We start from the raw sequence: 15,861 nt of genomic DNA, 5'->3' as shown, positions 1-15,861 counted from the left end.
TATAAATAACCCACTACCACTCCGCTCCTTCCCATTGCCGAGGCTCCTGGACCCAAGTCTCTTTCTCCCACTTGGCAAGATCCCAGGTTGGTTATAATGAACAGTTTTGCTTTCCTGGCTACACGCATCTAGGTTTTCCAGGATCTGGAAGATATACCATTCCTTTTCTTCTCTTCTGGCTTTTGAACAAAGCAGAGGCTCTCTGGGCTCTTACGATGGTGAAGAGAATAGAAAGGTGCCACTCTCCTGTCAGAAAGGAGAGGTCAGAGGGAAACTGCCCACTACAAAGAAGAGGCCCAGAGCCTGATGTTTTGCAAAGAGGTTCTTTCTCTGCCAGGCTTCCATCCTCATTTCTGAAGTCAGTGGGCCACGGGAAGTCAGTGATGAGGTGTCTGTAAATAGGGGACCCTTTGCAGAGACCATGCATTCTGCTGTGATAACACCCTAACCTATAAGAACAAATCTAGCCTCCTTTTCCAACCTGATGCACCTGTTCTCCCTCTTAAGTACACAGCCAAATTGCACACCATGTGCTGTTCACACCCACTACCCTCAAATGCCTCCAATGCCGGCACTGGCTTTTCTGCAAGATCGTTCTCCCCTCAGGTCCCTACCTCCAAAGCCTCATCCTTCCTTAAAGCCCAGGACACACATGCCCTTGCCATAAGCTGCCTCCCTGGACCCCCACAGATCCAGCATTATTTGTCTGTTCATCCTTCCCAGGGATTATTTTCTAATGAGCATCAGAGCCTTGCTTCCCAGAAGGGTGTTGAGGAAGCCAAGTGATGCTCGCCATACTTCAGAGAAAGGGCCAGTTAAGACCAAATTAAGTTAGAGGATCCTGGATTCTACAGCCTTCTGGGAGAGTAAACAAGATACAGCATATTTACAGCTAAAGATTCCTACAATAATGAAACATGCTTGACCTCCTTTGACTCAGCATTTTCCAGGCTCTCTGACCACAGAATCCTTTGTTCCCATAACATCTATTAATGGTCCCCAAGCGTGGTGGGTGGTGTCTCAGGGACCCACTTTTGAAGAGCTCCATGAGGCTCTGGTGTGCGGCACATCCACCCTCCCCTGGCCAGTCCTTGGGGTGCAGGTAGGGGTGGATCCAGGTCTTACATCTGGTCTGATTGGCCTTTTCCTTGGCACCATGACCTGTATGTTGCTGATGACAGCAGTGACTGGGGTCACTCTCACTCACTCATGTAGAACAGACTTGGGGAGATGGCAGATTGTGTGCTGACATACAAAGAAGACACGAGCTCACCCTCTGTGATTTAAACACACTCCCCACTAACCCACTGTGTGTCTCTTCCCTTCTCCAAAATGGGAGGGATGCAGTGAACTTCTCCAGGGGAAGACAGACTTTAGTAGCCACACAAAGCCTCCCAGACAATGAGGTATATTGGGAATCTTGTGGGCTTTGGGGGCAGACAGATGAGGTCCTACTTTCTTATTTCAGTGGGTGATATGGACAAACTACTTCTCCCCTAAGCCTGGCACAAGAGGAAGCCAAAACACTGTGGTTCCGAATCCTGTCTCATGGCAGAATTCCTTTTGGTGACCCACAGCGCATACATTTGGGTCTTCCATATTCCTCCTAGAGTCTTGCTTAAATTAGTAACAGATTTGGCAGGAGCAGGGCTGATTGGAGGGCTCCATGGCAGGGGTCCTGGTGGCTTTCTAGGGAGCTCCTTCTGTTTGTGGAGCCTGCTGGAATGGATAGATCAGAGCTGTGGTGGGAGGATGTCTGAGCCTTCACTAGGAGGGCTGGCCTGGCAGGCTGCCCTGCTGGGGGTGTCCCACAGCCCTGGGATGGAGACCTGGAGGACACCTTGGCTCTGTTCCTTGATCTCTGGGCCTGGCATAGCTCTTCCCCTGAAGCCTCTGCCTCTGTCTTTGTACACACAGAATTTTAGCTAGGTCCTCCCTTTCTCACCAAGGCCCATATTCCTATAGGTAGGTCCTCCCTTTCTCACCAAGGCCCATATTCCTAAAGAGCCCGGAGGTCTGTCTAACTACCTGGGGGAAGGGATGGAGCTGCAGGAAGCAGAGAAACTAGACATGTCTTTCCAGAAAGCCATCCCTGCTGGGACTGCTGGTCTCTGATAAAGGATGTGGAGGATACACAGTGAGTAACAGCAAGTGTCCCAGCTCCCATGTCTGGGTTTCCCTGAGGATGATCAGTGCAAGGGAATTGGAAGAAGGGATATAAATGGAGTTGTCAGTGTGTCCCCGAGAGATGAGCCCTGCACACCCTCTCCAGGAAGGCCCCATGACTCCCAAATAGATTGGTGAAATCAACAAGGGAAAGTCCCGTACCCCTACAGCCCGGAAAGAGCTAGAGAGGAGACAAAGTTCTGGAAAAGGAGATGCAGGATATTTCTAGGCAAAAGGGGCAGCTCAGGCGGCTTCGCAGCATTTCATGCCCCAATGGGTAGCTGAGGCAGCAGAAGGATTGTGTGGGTGGCCAAGCCTGGTGTGGAGGGGCAGAGAATGCTCCTAGGTTTCAGGGGACTTACAGATAGTGTGAGGAGCGCCCTGCATCACCTACAGGATCACACCTGAGGGCCAGGTGCCTGAAGGACATGCCTGTGGAAACCAGGACACACAAGGACCCAGCACCCCACCCACCCCTACACTTGTATAGCTCCCAGAACTCACACATCTGAGCAAGGAGAGGTCATTCATGTACAGGGTCCTGGGTCTAGCACCTTGGTGGAATGGGGACCAGAAACAGAAATTGAATTATATAGGAAAAGTGAGAAAATTCCATTTTTCTTGCACTCCTGAGCTTTCGATCAACATTCTCAGCCACTGAACCTAGTGCAGTTTCAAGACATGTTAACATGACTGTCTAAAATACTCTCATCCAGAACAAATCTGCTGGAGACCCTCTGGGACCATGGAGTATTCTCTCCATCATCTTCTACCTCGTTTTGCACTGGAAACTAACTTCACCTTCTGAGTCCCTGAGGCTTGGGGCTTTGGGGCTTTGTCCTTCATATTAAGGATTAAGTGAGATGCCATATAACATAAAGCTCTTAGTAACGTGCTGGTATAGATTAAGCAAGCCCTCAATATGTGGGGCTCTTGTTTTCATTATACCCCTTTCTGTCTCTCCCTTCTCCTTGGAATGCCTCTGGCTCCTACCCTTCCCCCTACCCTCCCAAAACGGGCCACCACTAGTCATTTCAGTTTGTCCTTGGCAGGTGGTAACTAACACTTCACATTTCTTCTGGCCATCATTTTCCACTGAGAACAAGTCAGGGTCATTATACTCCCCATCCACCATGCTGGGCATCAGGGAAGAAGAGGGAACAGTAAACAGATGGGGGGAGTGAGTCCCTCAGGCCCACTCAGAGATGGAGCTGGGTCTGCCTCTGGTCACACATTGGAGGACACCAGAGCTAGAAGGGCTTTCAGACAAAAGGGTACTCATTTTGCAGATGGGGAAAGACAGCCCAGAAGGGATGGGGAGTGCCCCAGGCCTCACTCTGAGTGAAAAGCAGAGCCCAGGCTGGAAGCCAGGCCTGGCCCGCCTAGCCCATTGCTTCCTCCTGAGGCTGGACTCCGTGCACAGGAGGCTCACAGAGGAGAGGAGTGGCAGGATTACTGACTCCTTATGCCTAATGAGGGGATCGCTCACTTCCTTGGATCGAGTCCCAAAGGGGTGGTCCTGGGAAGTCAGGAGGCGGCAAAGCAGCCAGATAATCCCTCTGCGTGCTCCCTAGAGAACAGCACCGAGCTAATGGACTCAACTCTGCCTCCTTCCCTGGGCCCTGCAGAGCAGCAGCCAAATACCTGCAGCTGCCTGACAGCTGGTAGAGCCCTGGAGACCTGATGAAGGCTGATCAGGTGGGGAGGCAGGAGGGATATGGTCCCTGTCTCACCCGCAGATCCCGCCATGGGATATCCTGACCAAGAGGGATGGCTCACACTTTAATTAGTGCCACTTGTGGGCTTGCCCTGTGCCAGGCATGGGGGGCTACAGGGAAGGAGGAGAGAGGGCCCTGTCCCCAGAAGCCCACAGCCTGCTCTGACTCCCATCCAGGAGCCCCTGGTTTTGTGGATGGCTGCACCTCAACCATTCCCCTTCCTGCTCCTTCTCTTCGCCTTCCCATCCTGTCCATGCACAAGTCCTAACCATCTGACTGCCTCAGTGTCCTTGCTGCCATCTGCACACTCAAGGCCATAGTATCTATTGCCTGCAGGTAAGAGCCTGTCTGCCCCTGCCCCTGCTTATTCTCTCCTGCACACACCTGCCTTTGCCAGGTGGCCAGAAATCTGACACCCAGGTGATATCTCTCCTGCATCATAACAGTTACTCTAATGAGCCCTAATCACCTGCCTTTGTGGTGGTGATAGAGCCCACATGGGCTTGTTCCAGGCGTGAGGGCAGCACATCCTCCCCCAACCCTCTGCTTCACTCCCTATCTCCACTGGGTGTTGCTGACTTGGTTTCAGATCAAGGCCGGGGATCTGCCTGCTGCCTCCTTCCGCTGATAGTTTTTGCGACTGTGACAGATCCTGCTCAGGCCAACTGTGAGCTTGACAATGCAACAGAAATTTGAATGCAGAAGCTCGTCACTACAGGGCAGCAAGAAATTGCTGCACAGGTGATAGGTAGAACCTTGAATGCTGATGCAGTCTAAGGCATAAGAGGCAGTGATGCGCAATGGAATACTACACAACAATGAGGAGAAACAGCACAGCTACACTCAACAGCGTGGCGACGTCTCACAACTTAATACTGAGAGAAGCCAGATGCAAAGGCATCCCGAGGTCTGTGGAATGCTGGACATGTTCTGTTTCTTGATTACAGTACTGGTCATACAACTGTATTCCCTTTGGGAAATTCCATCAAACTGTACACTTACTATTCATGACCTGTTCTGTATGTATATTACACTTCAACTGAAAGTTTACAGAAAACAGCGTTGAGTCTGCAGCACCCAGCTCTTTCTGGCCTGGCGGATCTCCCACTTTGTGCAGGAGTGGTTGAGTCCTGAACTTCAGACACACTTTGAAAGTCAAGATGTACAGAGACCCATATTCACTGGCTTGCAGCCCTGCTTGTTTGCTGTTCAATAGCAAATTGAATTGGGAGCAACCACAAACCAAGTTATTGTCACTAGTCCTTTAATCTAGACTAGACCTGATCATCTGGTTCCACTCACCAACAGGTCAGCCTTGAGACCTCAAGGGCAGGACCACTTCCCATCTATGAGGACAAAGGGAGTGCAACTCAGCTCCTCTGTAACCATCAAACCAACGAACTGCATTCATCACCCAGTATCTTGTGCTCAGTCTTGTATAAAACAGGATCTATCAGAACCCCTTCCACTTTAATAAATGAAGAAACTGAGGCTAAAGAGGGAAGGAGCTTGCCCATGGTCCTTTTGTAACTGTCATCCCAGTGGCCTCCACTGTGACCAGTACAATAGCTCTTCAATAATTGCGAGTGGGTTTATTTAGAGGATTCCTTCTTTTAAAAGAAGACTTCTTAACAGCCAAAGCTTAAAGCGAAAGAGGGTTCTCATCAGGTGGATTTGGGCACACTGGAAAAGCGAGGTGGGCTTTAAGTTGGGGGGAAGTTCTCTGCTGCTTCCAAGAGGATCACAATGTGCTGGCAGCCCTCAAGCCCTCTCTGCAAGAGGCAGGCACAGACGTTAGTAGTCCCAGAATATGTTCACAAAGCTGTTCAATACAGGGCCGTGCTGTCAGAGGGAAGGAAAGGCTGTCCCTTCTTGGCCCTGTGTTGCAGCCCCAGTGGCCTCTAGAGAGACACCTTTGCAGTAACCATTCAGGGACTGCTGGTTGGTGCAATTATTGGATTGTAGCTGCATCTGGCTGGAGGTGGCAGTGGGGAGAAGAAGGGGAGTGCTTTGCTTGTTACCCTTCCAAAGCAAAGGAGGCTCAATGGCCTCTCTCCTTAGCTCATCCTTTCTCATCTCTCACTATTCATCCATCTACATCCTATGCATTCTGCTTTATCCATCAGGCCACACTCATCCTTCATTACTTCTTTATTCATTCATTTATTCACTTGCTTACTTACCCCTTAATTTACTCCTTCACCCCTTGATTCTCTCTTCCTTATCTTCTCCCTTCTTTCAGTCATTCCATTGATCCATCTCTTTTTCCCGTCATTCATTCATTTTCCTTTTCATATACTGTGGTAGGCATTAGCACTGTTCAAGTATTTTCAGCTCTCCTCCTACTATGCGGTGGCTGATTTTACTTCCTGGACCCCTTCCTGGACTCTCACTTCCTGGATCCTGGGGTCACGTGATCAGATCTGGCCAATGGTCACCAGTAAAGTTGACACACATCTCTTCTGGACTAGAGCCTTTAATTAACAGTGTGAGATCCTCCAGGTTATCTTTTTCCTCTGTCATGGTGACCAGCAAAATTCTAGACAGTGGGTTCTCTAAAAACAGCCTGGATTCCCGAATTAGGAGTGCCTGCGGCCGAGTTCCCAGCCAACCACAGCAGCCATGGAGGCGTCCCTCTCAGAGGCTCCTTCCAAAGAGCCTCCCTCTAGGCAGAGCTGACCCACGGCCACCAGCTATTCCCTGTGGATCTCCCTCTGTCCTCCTCCCAGGCCACACTGGCTTCCCTTGGCTGTTCCATGCAAATGGCTGGTATCCATGACTTGAATATTAGAACTCTCAGTCCTGCTTGATGTGGGATTCTGCTAATGAGCAACTTTGGTTTAGGGACTTGCCATCAGCCTGGCCCAGGACTCCGCAGAACCATGCTGCAATCCCAGGCTCTTCCTTCCCCATCTTTCCTTCTCTCTCCTTTCCCAGGTGTCAGACCTGCACTGTGGCTAAAGCTTCCCCCTGCCTCTCCTGCTCCCCCACCCTTTATCCTTCACAGGCATCTCCCCTAATAAAGCCATAGCTACTCCCATGTGAGAGCCTGTTTCTCAGAAGACCTAACCTGGCACCCAAGTCCCAAAGGACAGGCAGCACAAAAACAAACTAACCCTTTGCCATTTGGTTTTGCCACAGTATAACCTAGCCTCACTCCCCCATTCATTTTTTCATCCAGCTACTCAACCTATACTCACCAGCAGCTGTTTGTCCCCACCTGTCACCTATTCATGACTCCAGTCCCGCACCTGCACACACCCGTCACCTGCACAGCTCTGGCCCTTTGTGCAGAGGCTCCCTTGGCAGCCCAGGTTCCTGACCCATGTGAGCCCCTATGTCTGCTCCACCCTGAACCTTTTCTGATGTCTATGGGACTATGTAGAAGGTGGAGTGCATGCCTGACCCAGCTGATTGGAGTGCAGGACATCAATCCTCCCAGAAAAAAACCACCCAAGTGCAAACTTAAGCAATGCCAACCCAGTCCTGGAAAGAAAGGGGCCCTGCCTCATGCTGGAGATGGAACAAACAGATGTTGGCGCAGACAGCCGAGCAGAGTTTCAGAAATAAGACACAGCAGGAATCAATACCATTAAATCAGTCCCTCATTCCCCTCTTCCTCCCTCTAAGGGGTGGGCTCATTCACAGTTCCACCACACACCTCTGGCTTCATTTCCCTCCTCATCAGCCCATGAGCTGAGCCTTTTGTAAGATGGAGTATTTGGGCATCCAGCCATCTTCCCAAGACTCATGGGACCTCACTCCCCACTCTTTCTGCCTCCCTTTCCTGGGGATGCTAATTGAGGTTGGAAAGAGGATCAAAGAATCAGATGATTGACTCCCCTTACCCCAATCCGCCCCCCACAGGGCCTCCAGAGTGTCCCCCTAAAAGATCCATTCATATCCCATCAAGAACCCTTAATAGCTCTCATCACCTTAAGAAGAGAGCTTGAACTGCTCAGCATATTTTATGGCCTTCCTCAGCCTAACTCCAGCAAGCTCACCTCCTGCCACCTCCCCTTGCCTCCCCTGACACACACACACACACACACACACACACACGCACACTCCTGTCTATGCATATCCAATTGCCCTGGCTGCTTTCTTGTACTGAGGGAGCCATGAACTTGATTGACCTTCACTCTTTTGACTTGTTTGTTTCTTCCATCTGCCTGAAGCACCTTCCTTGCTGCTTCTCCACCTGACAAAGCCCCCCTTGTTTCCAAGAACACCGTTCAAAGGCTGACTTGCTTGTGACCTTTACTCAGCTATCCTAAAACAACTGCATGGGTCTCCAGCTTCTGTGAGGTTTGGTTAATGCTGGAACAATCCGTCATTTACCTACCTGGCTCCCTCATGGACAAGGGTGTTGAGAAAGAGCTTTCGACTTGACGTCAGCTGAATTTGGCATTGAGTCACAGTCCTGCCACCTTGAGAAAGTTACTCAGCCTCTTTGAGTCTCTGTTTCTGCATATATAAAGTAAAAATACTACTAACTGACTCATAGAATGATCGTGAGGACTCAGAAAAAATAAGCACTATGATCCTGTTTTGTTCCTATATTTAAGTATGAGTGTCCCTAGTCATAGGAAATGGTCTGGAAGAAAATCCAAGCACTAAACATGGTTGTCTCTGAGTGGGTGAGATTTATGGGGATCATTTTTCTGTCTTTGTTTTCCTTGGCCATGTTTTCTGTATATATATTTTAAATAATAAGCATGAGCAGCTTTCATCATGAGAAAAAAATAAATGTATTTCAGGCAGGAAAAATGAGCAAGTGAACAAGCCTGGCTTGTAGCAGGCTACCTGGCTCCGGGAGGGCTATGGGCTTGTCTTTGTGTCTTTGTGCATCTTCAGCACCTGAGGCTGGCACCTGGTGGCTGGTACCCAGTGGCTTTGATGAACTCATCTGGTCCAACTCCCTCATTTAGGAGATGGGGAGCCTAAGAACAGAGAGGCTAGCCCAAAGCCACATATGAAATGGGTCTCTTCGGAGGGGCCAAACCCAGACCTCCAGCCTCCCAGGCCACACTCTGTCCCTCTGGTGGGAGACCAGGTGGAGAGAGGAGATTGCCTGGAGCCCATCGGCTCCTTTCCTTCTGCATCCTCTGCTCCCCAGGTTGAGTACCAGGCCTCAGCCCCATGCCCTGGCTCTGCCCATCCTGCTCCAGGTTGGATGGGTACTCGCTCTAGAATGGTGATGACCATTGACCCTGAATTTTATGGCAAATATCGTAAGATCCATCAAGGTATATGGGCAAATCCATGGGGGAAAAATTGCTGAGACATGTTCAGGCTAGTGTCTTAGGATTGGAGACTCCAGAGAAGGTAATGCCATCACATCACAGGGCAGGACAAGAGGGAATCCAACTCCCAGACTCAGCCCTGCTTTCTCATGCCACTGGAACTCTTCCTCTTCACCCTCCTCCTCCTCCCTTCTCCTTCTCCTCCTTCTCGTCTTCATGTTTGGATTACCCTCAGTAGGACTCATTTAAAATAAAAGCCAATTTCACAAAAATTACAGGACATTCCACACTTGAAAGTAACATTGAATTTTCAAGGGCAGCAGAACAGGCTCTCCAGTTTCATTGAATCAGGGACAGTGAGGAGCTCTCACTCCCCCTTTCTTGACAAAATCCTAATAAAACATCAAGAATTCCTGGCATTCAGGAGGCTAGGATCTGCTTGGATCCTCTACGCTTTCAACCCTAAGGAAATGGATCCGTTTTAATACCAAGAACCATCCTCCTGCCACACCATTGACCCCATATAATTGACAGTACTGGGATGGGGTGGATAGTGCTGGAGCAGGTGGGGAAGGGTTGCCCTGGCACCTGGTCTTTGGGGGACCATGAAGCCACACACTTGGACATCACATATAACCATCCCCCAGTGACCCCTTGAATTACATCTCGAATGTAGCTAAACCGAGTTCTAATATCCAGAGGCAGGGGGATGACCAGGGTCCACCCACAGCACTAGCGGCGCCTTGGATTCCTTCTGGTATCCTCAATTTGTCCAGGTCAGCACTGGACAGCATTTGACCCACAGCCCAAAAGAAAGAACCAGGGAGCCTGGGCAAGCTTCCCTTCTGATGCTCTCTGAAGCAGAAAGCATTTTAGATAGGGTCTTTCTCTTTCTCTGGGAAAAAAAGAGATGAGAAGGGAAAGGCAGTTGCAAAGAAAGAGCATGAATTTATGCAAGAAGATTTGTTAAGGGCTGAACTGTGTCCCCCTAAATTCATATGTTAAAGCCCTAACGCTCAGTACTATATTTGGACATAGAGGCTTTAAAGAATTCATGAAGTCAAGATGATGCCATTAGGGTGAGCCCTAATTCAGTATGATTGGCATCAGTATAAAAAGTGGAGACCAGGGGCTGTGCATGGTGTCTCACACCTGTAATCCCACCACTTTGGGAGGCTAAGGCAGGTGGATCACCTGAGGTCAAGAGTTTGAGACCAGACTGGCCAACATGGTGAAACCCCATCTCTACAAAAATATAAAATTAGCTGGGTGTGGTGGTGCACGTCTATAATCCCAGCTACTCAGGAGAATGAGGCAGGAGAATCACTTGAACCCAGGAGATTGAGGTTGCAGTGAGCCAAGATCGCACCATCGCACTCCAGCCTGGGCAAAAAGAGTGAAACTCCATCTAAAAAGAGAGAAGATGATGGAAAGATGCAGGGGGAACACAGCCACCTGGGAGCCAAGGAGAGAGGCCTTGGAAAAAGTCAGCGCTGCCAACTCCTTGATCTTGGACTTCTAGCCTCCAGAACTGCAAGAAAATAAATTTCTGTCATTTAAGCCACCCAGTCTGTGGTATTATTACAGCAGCCCAAGCTAATACAAGGTCTGAAATTCACTGTCATTTACTTAGGGACACATTATAACTCCATCAGAACTTTGGCGGGCATTTTTCCCTTAATGGCCCCCTTCCCCCATAAATATGTAATTATTTTAAAACTGCATTGTTGTAAAGACGAATACATAAATATGATATATTGAAGATTTTCTTCAACCTGAAAGCTTTTTTTTCTTCTGATTTTAAAAGAAATAAAAACATTTTTTAGAGTACCTGCAAGTATTCTGGGCAGTGGGCACCATGCCCACTGTGCCTGATGGTGCAGTTATCCCTGTACATGCCTTGCCGTGCTCCCATTGCCAAATGCACACCACTGAGCCCGGCAGTTCTGAGGGTCCAGAGCTGAGCTGAGCTCTTGTGCAAAGGTGCCTGGCCTGGTCGGGGTGTCAGCATCAGCCTCTAAATCTTGGCTGAGAAAATAAAATGCATTCCGCCTCCAAGGCTGTACTTCTCTGCCTGCCTCCTGCTTCCTCACCAGTGACCCAGAGTTTGAGAAGCATGCCTTGTGGGTCTGCCTAACTGCTCTCTGATGGTTTCAAAGGGCTTTTTCTCCTGGGTCATGGCAGGCAAAGTCAACAGGGAGAACAAACTCCTGCCTTCGCAGGCGGTCTCCTCCATTCCTCTGCCCTGACCCCATCTGGCTCTCCCACAAATCTCCAGGGATTCCGCAGCATAGAGAGGAGGCCCCAGTCCTTCCTGCAAAAACGCAATACTGGTCAATATCATTACTTTGGAAATATTTTTTCCTGCCACAAAAACTGTTACTCCAATGAAATACTCTGTGGGAACCCAGTGGATAAAAAGGATGAGCAGAAAGCTGTCCTGGTTGAATCAGGGGCAGCAGCTAGGACCCTCCTCACCCCGACACATAACCTACAGTTCCTCTTCAGAAACCAAAGGTTGCCAGGGGACACTTTTGGAAAATCACAGGGCGGATACTCTCTGGGCTCCAAAGTAGAGAAGGATGGCCTAAATCATGCAGAAAGTGGTCAACAGAGCTCTGTCCTCCTCCTGGGTCAGGGAGGCCAAGACTGGGGGATGGGAGGAGGCATGACCAGGAGCCAAGGAAAGATACACAGAGTACTGCCTTGTTGGGTGGCAGGACTGACGACAGCAACAGTAGGGCCCCTTCCTGGGAGCTACAGAGGGACTGAGCCCAAAAGTACACAGTGCTCTTGAACACAGCAATCCCACACACACGGTGGCACTGGACACACAGTCACAGGCACAGTGTCATAGATGCAGTGGTCAGGGACACAGAGACCACAAACACAGAGGCCACAGACACAGCAGTCATGGGCACAGTGGTCACAGACACGGCGGTCACAGACACAGTGGTCAAGGACACAGCAGTCACGGGCATAGTGGTCACAGGCACAGTGGTCAGGGACACAGTGGTCACAGAGTGGTCATGGACACAGCAATCAGACACACAGTGGTCATGGACACAGTAGTCACAGACATAGCAGTCATGGACACAGTGGTCATGGGCACAGCAGTCACCAACACAGCAGTCAGGGACATAGTGGTCAGGGACACGGTGGTCATAGACACAATGGTCACAGACACAGTGATCACACACACAGCAGTCAGGGACACAGTGGTCACAGGCACAGCCATCATGCACACAGCAGTCATGCACTTTGGTCGTGTAAAGCCTACAGGGGGGCTCCTGCTGAATCCATTAGCAGCCAGGCCCCACTCCTCCATGGGGGCTTTCTGGCAGCTAATCCCTGCGTGGCTGGAACATGACATCATTGCTTCCTCTGCCTGTGGGCTGCCCAGGTACATCTGGCTTTGGTTAGTCTTCCCCATTGAATAGAAACATATGTGGGCCCTGGCACTCTGCTGAGGTGGGCGTCTGTGTGTACGGGCTTCTGGGGTGGGTAGGGGATGAGGGGCCGTGAGGAGGGATCTAAGGCGTCCTTTCAAAACTGTGTTTTTCGGCCAGGTGCAGTTGCTCACACTTGTAATCCCAGCACTTTGGGGAGGCCGAGGAGGGCAGATCACGAGGTCAGGAGTTCGAGACCAGCCTGGCCAAGATGGTGAAACCCAGTCTCTACTAAAAACACAAAACTTAGCTGGGTGTGGTGGCACGTGCCTGTAGTCCCAGCTACTCAGGAGGCTGAGGCAAGAGAATCACTTGAACCCAGGAAGTGGAGGTTGCAGTGAGCTGAGATCGCACCAGTGTACTCCAGCCTGGGTGACAGAGTGAGACTCCATCTCAAAAAAAAAAAAAAAAAATGTGGTTTTTGGCACACAAATGTTCTGTGAGGTGTAATTAGGTTCTACAGAAAAAAAAGGTTTTCTCAGTTAAGTAAATTTGGCAAACTGTACTGAACCAAAGTAAACAGAGGATTGTGGGATTTCTCAGAGACTTTAATAGGTGACCCTAATGGAGAAGAGAAAGTGTGGTGTTCCCAAACATTCTTTGCAGTGTATCAGGAAGGGTCCTTTTTGCTGCTAGTGAGCAGGAAATCCAGCTCTAAATAGGCTACATTTTCCAGGACAGCATTAGCTTACAAAATAGCAAGTCCAGAGATGGGTATTTCCAGGCTTCAGCAGCCAAACAATGCCACCAAAGCCACAGCCCCTCCATCCCCTTCGCCATCCAGTGTCTTCTCCTGGGGACAGTGGTCCTCTGGGTCCAAGAGGGCAGCTGCGGGTCCAGGTTCCTACGCAGACTCTGCAACAGCCCCCAGCAGAAGGCATCCTCCCAGACAGCTTGGATAGGGTGAGGAGACCCTTCTCTAGAAATCTCTCAAAAGACTTCTCTCCACATTTCATCAGCCGGAATTGCATCACAGTCTCTTACCTAAACAGATGATTTACGGCTTCAAGTCCACTCTATCCCAAACTAAGGGATGAGGCACCCCAGATTGCCACACCAAATTCAGGGGTGCCAGGGGATATTTTAAGCTTTCAAGGAAAACTCAGTAATGCTGGACATCTGTTGGACACCACTTGAACTACTTTTTTTTTTATATATGTATGTTTTTTGAGACAGTCTCGCTCTGTCGCCAGGCTGGAGTACAGTGGTATGATCTCGGCTCACTGCAATCTCCACCTCCCGGATTCAAGCAATTCCCTTCCCTCAGCCTCCCAAGTAGCTGGGACTACAGGTACGTACCACCATGCCCAGCTTATTTTTTTGTATTTTAGTAGAGACGGGGGTTTCACCATATTGGCCAGGATGGTCTCAACCTCCTGACCTCGTGATCTGCTCACCTTGGCCTTCCAAAGTGCTGGGATTACAGGCGTGAGCCACTGCACCCAGCCCACTTGAACTACTTTTTAGCTCAGGTTATTCATGGTTTCAACATTAATCATGCTACAGACATTTGATGATATCATATCTTTGAGAAGTTTTAGTGATTGCTGAAATAAAACAAGTATGGAATGAAAATCAGTGTGGAATGTGAAATGGGGGTGCTGGTGTCCAATCCAAACACACAGTGTGAGAAGTTGTGCAGTGCCCAACAGGTGCATCCATTCCACTAGTAAGTGATTATAGAATAAACTAGATCTGTCGTACAACATGGTGACGTAGTTCATAACAACGTATTATATACTCGAAAGTTTCTAAGACAGTATATTTAAGTGTTCTCACCACAAGAAAATAAGTATATGAATAATGAATGTGTTATTTAACTTGACTCAGCAACTCCACAATGTACACATATATCAAAATATCATGTTGTATACCACAAAAACATATATTTTTTTACCAAATTAAGTTCCACTTGCCTACAAAAAAGTTTTTTAACAAGTTTCTAAAATTAAAAAAAGAATATATTAATTAAAAGTATACCTTTTTTCTTTCAGTTCATGTATAGTGTCTTTACAATTAGCTAGTTGCAATTGGCTAAGTTGTTAGGGCCTAAATACTTACTAAGCTGTCTGGGCCTAACCCAGCAGAAGGGTTAGATATTTCTTTTAGCTTAGAGGCACAGTGAGAAAAATTGCTGAGACTAAGGGCCCCATAAACATAGGAAATTGGAGAACTTCTAGCTGAAACTGATCATGGTTCCTCCTTGATCAGTCTTGGGGCAGGAACTGGGACTGGGGCCTGCCTCACCTGAAGCCCATGAAAAGTGTATACCTGAATAAACTCTTATAAAGAAAGGAGGGGAATGCATTAGGAATGCCACTAAACTCAGTGATATGGTTTGGATCTGTGTCCCCATGCATATCTCATGTTGAATTGTAATCCCCACTGCTGAAGGTGGGGCCTAGGGAGAGGTGGATGGATCACGGGGGCAGATTTTCCCCTTGGTACTGTGTTGTGATCGTGAGTTCTCACAAGATCTCGCTGTTTAAAAGTGTGTGGCACCTCCCCCTCTCTTCCTCCTGCTCTAGCCAGGTGAAGTGCCAGCACCCCCTTTGTCTTCTACCGTAATTGGAAGTTTCCTGAGGCCTCCCCGGAAAAAGAAGCCAGTCTGCTCCCTGTACAGCCTGCAGAACCATGAGCCAATTAAACCTCTTTTCTGGCCAGGCACGGTGGCTCACGCCTGTAATCCCAGTACTTTGGGAGGCCGAGGCAGGTGGGTCACCTGAGGTCAGGAGTTCGAGCCAGCCTGGCCAACATGGCAAAAACCCGTCTCTGCTAAAAAAAAAAAAAAAAAAAAAAAAAAAAAAAAAATTAGCTGGGCATGGTTGCACCTGTAATCCCAGCTATTCAGGAGGCTGAGGCAGGACAATCGCTTGAACCTAGGAGGTGAAGGTTGCAGTGAGCCAAAATCACTTCATTGCACTCCAGCCTGGGCGACAGAGCAAGACTCCATCTCAAAAATAAAATAAAATAACAACCTCTTTCCTTTATAAATTACCCAGTCTTGGGCATTTCTTCATAACAATGCGAGAACGGACTAATAGACTAGGGAACTGGTGATCTGCAGAGCACATCTGGAACTGTGGATCCCAACAAGCAGTCTGCTCTGTAGGTTTCTCTCTTCCTGTTCTGTGTCTCTACCGCAACCTCTCCTCAGAATGCCTATATTATCTGGGAAGGCTCCAGGGGTAGGTGATTTCAGCAATTTACATCCCCTGTCCTTTGGCTTCACCCTGTCTGCTGTCAGCCCACCAGAGGCAGATGGAAACCTTCCAGACACTC

At 49.0% G+C, this 15,861-nt stretch overlaps 1 long non-coding RNA gene across 1 annotated transcript in view; it reads left to right on the top strand.

The window, feature by feature from the left end:
• Nucleotides 1-15,861, top strand: part of LOC117974647 (uncharacterized) — a 77,034-nt gene that overhangs the window by 53,423 nt on the left and 7,750 nt on the right. The window lies entirely within an intron of this gene.

Source organism: Pan paniscus, chromosome 8 (genome assembly GCF_029289425.2).
Source record: "Pan paniscus chromosome 8, NHGRI_mPanPan1-v2.0_pri, whole genome shotgun sequence".
Lineage (NCBI taxonomy): Eukaryota > Metazoa > Chordata > Mammalia > Primates > Hominidae > Pan > Pan paniscus.
Note: the sequence above shows the minus strand (reverse complement) of the source record. Positions and strands in the feature narration are given on the sequence as shown.